The sequence below is a fragment of the Vombatus ursinus genome, unplaced genomic scaffold, assembly GCF_900497805.2.
Source record: "Vombatus ursinus unplaced genomic scaffold, bare-nosed wombat genome assembly UNPS02014785.1, whole genome shotgun sequence".
NCBI lineage: Eukaryota > Metazoa > Chordata > Mammalia > Diprotodontia > Vombatidae > Vombatus > Vombatus ursinus.
In genome coordinates, this window is record NW_020954563.1 from 11,986,546 (window position 1) to 11,994,306 (window position 7,761).

Below are 7,761 nucleotides of genomic sequence, written 5' to 3' on the forward strand. Positions count from 1 at the left end.
TATGTTTAATAGGAATGTAAATGTACAGCCTATATCAGATTGTGTGCCATCTTGAGGAGGGTGGTGGGGAGGAAGGGGGAGAAAAATTTTAAAATCAAAAGCATATGGAAGTGATTATTGATAAATCAAAATAAATTTTAAAAAATTTCTCATGAAAAGTAGCTATCTGACCAAACTAATTCTCATTTGGATGAGCATTAGCATGCATACAATAATAGCTAGCATTTGTATGGAGCTTTAAGGTTTGTAAAGTGTTTTACAAATATTATCTCATTTTAACAATAACCTGGAAGGCAGGTGTTATCCCCATTTTACAGGGGAGAAAACTGAAGCAGACAGGGGTTAAATGACTTGCCCAAGGTCACACAGCTAGGAGTCTAAGGCAGGATTTGCCCTCAGGTATTGTAGACTCCAGGTCCAGCTCTCTATCCACTACACCACCTAGCTGCCATATTTGACCTTGAACTAAAATTTTCCCACTGTGACCAATGAATTCCCTCTCTGATATTTAATACCCATATGTTGGACGAATAATTTCTCCACAGGCCTCAGTTTCCTCATCTGTAAAATAGGGGGATGACTTGACCTTTAAGTTTCCTTCCAGCTCTAAATTTACAATCATGTAAATATTATAATTCTGTGTACTCAGTAAATTCATACTCCTATTTTCAAATACAGACTTGTGAGAATATATTATTGGTTACAGTCTGCCAAGATGCACTGTTGCCAAATCTAAAAGATCCCAGGTTCATGAGATACTTCAGATACTAGAAAGGGAAATGTGTCCTTTTTGGGGGGAGGGACATTATAAGCAACAAAATCAATCACCAAGCATTTATTAAGCACCTACTATGTATACAGCACTGTTCTAGAGATAGAAAGACAAAAATGAAATGGTCTCTAACCTCAAATAACTTTAAATATATCCAAGGAAACAGTATGTACACATGTAAACATATACCAAGTAAATACTGGGCAATTCAAGAGGGGACCAGAACAGAGAATAGCAGCTGGGGGAGATGAGGAAAGGTCTCATGTTAGAGGCAGCCCTTGAGCTTACCTTTGATTCTAAGAGGTGGAGGGGAAAAGGGAAAGCATCCCAGGCACAAATAAGACAAAAGTATTTTGTCTCAGTTTCCTGTTTCTGCCAGCGAGCTGATGTATCTGCCTGTATGAACTGGGAAAGAATTTTGGATGCTGGTGTAACAAAAGCTGTGATCTTACTGTGAATCTTAATAGTTGTAGTTTCTCCCAGGCCTAGGAGATGTTGGGAATCTATCCCAGACCCTGAGCTAGAGGGTGGAGTTGCCTCTGCAGCAGGAACTTTTGCAGGGAGAGGGAGAGCAGGGATGGACACACAGATGGATGAATGACCGGAGGAGAAAAAGAAAAGTGGAAGCAATGGTGTTGAGCACATCTGGGCTCCACCAGGACAGCTGGCATCTTTGCTCACTAGGCTTGTGCAGGACAGCTGTGGCCTGAGCACAGGATGTGAATGAGCATTAGGGAACTTCCCCATGTCAAGAATTCTGGTAGCTGGTGAGGTCCTCTTTCTCCTTTCCCCTTTCCAGTCACATCTTTCCAAAAGGACACGTTTAAATACAGAGTTTTTGTTCTTTTAAATTGTTCATTCACTGATCTGAATACTACTTTAAGCCAACTTTCTCTTGAAAAAGATAAGATCAGTCTTAATTACTTTTGATTCATGTACATACTTAATTGCATACAGAAGGTAATAGAAGCCACCAGTGGCTTGTTAAGAGAACTTAAATAGGTAAGTGATCTAATTATCTGCCTGAATGTCAGGGATTTCACAAATTGGGGGCTTGATGGGTTATGTGTGTGATAAAATTTTATGATGATTATTTTATTAATAATCTATATTTATAAGGTCTTTAAAACAACAGAGGAAGGGGTCTCCATAAATCTGGGGCAATTTACCTTTAGGCTAATACCACTGGCACTTTATAGCTGCCAGAACCAGGTCATGTACCCCAGGCACCATCCTCTGAGAAGAAGAGGAGGAGGCAGGAGAAGAGAAAGTAACTGAAGGGAATATCACAACCCTTAGGGCCACATAGTAGAAAGAGAAAGGTATGCTCTGAAAACTATTCATAGTGTGGGATGGAGGAAGGGAGCATCAATGGCTCAGCCAATTATGAATAGCAGGTGTCCTACAACTGCTATTCATAATTAAGTTAATTTTGAAGTTAGAAAACTAGTAGCACTGAAATTTGTTATTTCGGTCTAGGTACTCCCTATAGAAATGTAAAGGAAATAGACAGTCCTAAGATTTGAAAGTGTTAGTAGCGGTCTCAGTGACTTGTGGAGTACGAGAATTTGGAAATTTGGCTTTGTGATAGCCCATAATAACTATCAGTGCCGTCTGAGTCTGCCCTCTCCTCTGACTATTCAAGGACTCATTTGTGCATTGGGAGGTCGTAGGAAATACTAGGGAGTGACCATTGGTCTTGACCCAAAGTAGAATGATGGTCATCTAATCGTCTTCCCATCCTTGATTAACCTTTGTGGTTTGCTTCCCCATTCAGGAAATCAATAATCCCCCCAAATACGTGCTACTGGACACACTGCTTCTTTTTTCCCTTTTAGTGGCAGTAGCAAGAACTCTTTTAATTTGAACTGATTTTTGAAAGCAGGGTAAGAAGTTCTAAAAAAAAAAAATAGAGTCAAAAAGAAGCTACAGGAATGCCGGTCTTTAAGATAAAAATTTAAGCTTTGAAAATTTAGCAATGGAAAAGTAAAAGAACTTCAGTCTTGCAGCATTTGTTTTGATAAGTGATTTGCATATATACAATTCTAGTTTTGAAATGGAGATTTGGCCAATAAAAACACCTGGGCAAATGGAGGGGGGAAAAAGTGGAGCAACTTTAACCATGATGGCATGGAGACCAAAAACAGTTAGGGCCATACCTAAGCAAGAAAATACCCCGCCCACTTGAGAAAAGTGAAAGAAGAAAAAAAAAGACAATGGCTTTGACAGTCTGGAAGGTTTTCATCCTATGACCCAACAGTTAATTATGGATTGACTGATGATGTGTTCGTGTAAAGTGTTTTGAAAACCTCAAAGCATAGCAGAAATGTCAGCTGTCATTTCTCTTGTTGCTGTTTTGCTTATGTTTTTATTGCCCTTACTTGTAAAACCATTTCCGTAATTGTTCTTGCATTTAAGGTAAGCCTGGGGAGCCTTTGCTTGACTGAGTAAATGGAAGAAGTGGCTTTAAATCAAGGGATTCCTCTACAAGGGACCACAACTAGAGAAAAAATGAAGATCAGTCGGGCCAAGATGGAAGAGGAGAGACAGCAACCCTGCTGAGCGCTCCCAACATTCCCCTCCAAATAACTTTAAATAACACATCAAATGGAATTTTGCAGCAACAGAGCCAACAAAAGGTCAGGGTGAGACATTTTTCCAGGCCAAGACAACTTAGGAGGCTGGCAGGAGAGGTCTGTGACACCACAGTGGGACAGTCCAAAGCTCACGCAGCAGCAGTACCAGTGGTGGGCCCAACACCTGTGGGAAGATATGGCAACAGCTGCAGGAACAGCTGCAGGAGTTCTCAGCCCAGAGATGGCAAGAGGATCGGACAACTGGTCAGAGAGAAATTACAGGGAAATTCTGAGCTGGTACTGGGCACAGGTCTGGGTGCCATTTGGCATATAGTTCTGAGTTTTAGTTCCAGGGCAAAGAGGAATACTTGTGGTTGGTCACAAGGAAGCAGGGGTCCTGGCCACAGGTCCAAAGCAGAGAGGATCACTAGGGCTTACAGCTACAAGGGAGCAGAGACCCTTCCTAGGTAAAGATCAGAGTGCAGATCAAGAAAGCAGTGACCACACTTCTCCCTGGATCACACAACCCTGGAAGCACCAAAAACTTGCAAAGCCCCAGAACTCGCTCTGAAAACATCAACATGAAAAAGCCTGAAGCTTGGGACAGTGCCTCCCCACCCCAAAGTGAGCAGAGTCCAACTTTAACAAAAAGTTCAAAGTCAATAAATAGGCTGGAAAAAATGATAAAACAACAAAAAAAGACCTGACCATTAAAAGCTACTATGGTGGCAGGGAAGATCAAGATACAAACTCTGAAGACAACAACATGAAAATATTTACAAGCAAAGCCTCAAAGAAAAATGCAAATTGAACACAAGCCCAACAAGAATTCCTGAACAAGTTAAACAAAGAGAGAAAAATATTAGAGGAAAAATTGGGGAAAGAAATAAGAGTAATGCAAGAAAATTATGAATAGAGAATTAACAGCTTGATTAAAGAGGCTCAAAAATTCACTAAAAAAAGGAACTCCTTAAAAAGCATTGTCATTTTCCAGGCTCTTTGTGAGCCTGTTTGGAGTTTTCTTGGCCAAGATACTGGAGTGATTTGCCATTTCCTTATCCAGCTCATTTTACAGATGAGGAAACTGAGACAAACAGGGTTAAGTTACTTGTGAGGGTCACATTGCTAGTATTTGAGGCCAGATTTGAACTCAGATCCTTCTGACTCCAGGATCAGTACTTTATCCACTGTTCCACCTACCTGCCCTTTGGGCAAATGGGAAAAGAGGTATAAAAACTAACTAAAGAAAGGAACTCCTTAAAAAGCAAAATTGGCCAAATGAAAAAAGAGGTATAAAAGTTTACTGAAGAAAATAATTCCTTAAAAAGTAAAACTGGACAAGTGGAAATTAAGGACTCCACTGACACCAAGAAACAATAAAACAAAGTCAAAATAATGAAAAAAATAGAAGAAAATGTGAAGTACCTCATCAGAAAACTGACCTGGAAAATAGATCAAGGAGAGATAATTTAAGAATTATTGGACGACCTGAAAGCCATGATCAAAAAAAAAAAGAGCTTAGACATAGTTCCAGAAATTATAAAGGAACACATAACACTTACTAACTGTGTGACCCTGGGCAAGTCACTTAACCCCATTGCCTAACCAAAAAAAAAAAAAGAAAGAAAGAAAGAAAGAAAGAAATTATAAAGGAGAGGCAGCTAAGTGGAACAGTGGATAGAGCTCTGGTCCTGGAGTCAGGAGGACCTGAGTTCAAATACGGCCTCAGACACTTGACAATTACTAGCTGTGTGACCCTGGGCAAGTCACTTAACCCCAATTGCCTCACCAAAAAAAAAAGAAAGAAAGAAAGAAAGAAATTATAAAGGAAGAATGCCCCAATATCTTAGATCTAGAAGATAAAATAGAAATCCACTGATCACTTCCTGAAAGGGATCCCAAAATGAAAATTCCTAGGAATATTATAGCTAAATTTCAGAGCTCCCAGCTCAAGGAAAAATTATTACAAGTAGCCAGAAAATAAGTCATTCAAATAGTGTGGAGTCACAATCAGACTCACACAAGATTTAGCAGCTTCCACATTAAAGGAGTGTAGAGTTTAGAATATGATATTCTGGAAGGCAAATGAGCGAAAATTACAATCAAGAATAACCTACCCAGCAAAACTGAGTATAGTCCTGGGGGGGGCAGGAAAAATGGTTACTTAATTAAACAGAGGACTTCCAAGCATTCCATATGAAAAGACCAGAGCTGAATAGAAATTTTGACATTCAAACACAACACTTGAGAAGCATAAAAAACAAAACATGAAAAAGAAATCATAAAGGACTCAATAAAGTTAAAGTGTTTGCATTCCTACATCTTCCTATAACTCCTAAAAATTATCATTACTAGGTCAGTTAGAAGGAGTCTACATATGCAGAGGGCACAGGTGTGAATTGATTATGTTGGGATGATCTCAAAAAAAAAAATTAAGAGGTGAGAAAGAGGGACACACTGGGAGTAGGGTGAAGGGAGAACAAGAATGGCGGAAATTATCTTACATAAAAGAGACACGCAAGGAAGAGCTTTTACAGTAGAGGAGAAAATGAGGACATGGGCAATGCTTGAACCTCACCTTCATCAGAATTGCTTCAAAGAGAGAAGGATGGATAGATAGATAGATAGATAGATAGATACATACATACATACATACACACATACACATACACATATACATACACCTGCACACGCGCACACACGCACACACACACACACACACACACACACACACACACACACACTCAGTTGGGCACAGAAATCCATCTTACCCAAAAGGGAAATAGGAGGGAAAGGGAATAAGAGGAAGGGAGAGGATGATAAAAAAAAAAAAAAACAGGGCGGCTCCAGGGAGGCAGTAGTCAGAAGCAAAACAGACTTCTGAGAAGGTACAGGGTAAAAGGAGATAGAGAAGTATAAACAGAAGGAAATACAGACAGTTCTCAATTTACAGAAATAGGCCATTCTGCAGAACTCTACAGAAAGTGATTTTTATGTAATGTGAATTTGCCCTTGGAGAAGGAAGAGAGAGAGGCAGGAAGGGGGCCAGGCACCCATGGAAGGAGGGGGACAGCACATGGCTCAAAGATACATGGGGGCTGAGGATAGAGAAGCAAGAACAGGAGGAGGAACACATGAGGACCAGGGACAGACACATGGTACCTGTGTGGGGTCTATATAATCTTGCTTTGCTGAGCACGCCCTTGCACTCTCCCAGCAAAGCCATCTTAGGCAGACAGAGGGTGCCCTTTCTCAAGAAAGCTAATAAAGAAAACTTTCTTTTTGCTAATATCTCTGAGTCTCTGGTTTATTGGTAAGGGTCTCTGTACCCCAAACAGTACCCGAGTGCAGGATGGACAGAAAGAAGACACACAGGGACCAGATACTCCAGTGGGAGAACAGAGTAGGGTTGAGGGGCAGGAGCACAGAAAGTATCGTACAGCACCATAAAGTTAACATAGGTGGTTTTTTGAAATGTGAATTTCTTTCAGAATACTTTACATAAAGTTGAATTTATGTTATGGAAATGTATATAAAGTGAGAACTGTCAGTACACAGTAATGATAACTGTAAATATGAATGAGATGAAGTCACCCATAAAACAGAAGTGGATGGCAGAATGGATTAGAAACCAGAATCCAAGAATGCATTGTTTACAAGTGACACACTTAAAACAGAAAGCCACATAACACACAGAGGGGCTGGAGAGGAATCCATTATCCTTCAGCTGAAGTTGGAAAAAAAAAAGGCGGGGGTAAAAATTATGATCTCAGACAAAGCAAAAGCAAAAATAGCCCTAATTAAAAGAGATAATCAGGAAAACTACATTTTGCTAAAAGGTACCTAGATAAGGCAGCTAGGTGTTGCAGTAGATACGGTGCTGGGCCTAGCCTAGAGTCAGGAAGACTCCTCTTCCCGAGTTCAAATCTGGCCTCAGATTCAGCATTTACTAGCTGTGTGACCCTTGGCAGGTCACTTAACCCTCTTTGCCTTAGTTTCCTCATCTGTAAAATGAGAAGGAAATGAGAAACCACTCCATGACAAACTTAGCCAAGAAAACTCCGAACAGGGTCACAAAGAGTTGGATACCACTGAAAACAATTGAACAACAACAAAAAACTGCAGACAATGCAGTAATATAAAAAAAAAAAGTTTTACAGCAACTTTCTCTGATAAAGGCCTCATTTCTCAAATATATACAGAACTGAGTCAAACCTATAAAAATAAGATTCATTTCCCCCAATTAATAAATGATCAAAGGATATGAACAGGCAGTTTTCAGAAGAAATCAATGCTACCTATAATCATATGAAAAAAATGCTCTAAATCACTATTGATTAGAGAAATGCAAATTAAAACAACTCTGAGGTACCACTTCATACCTATCAGATTGGCTAACATGAGAGAAAAGGA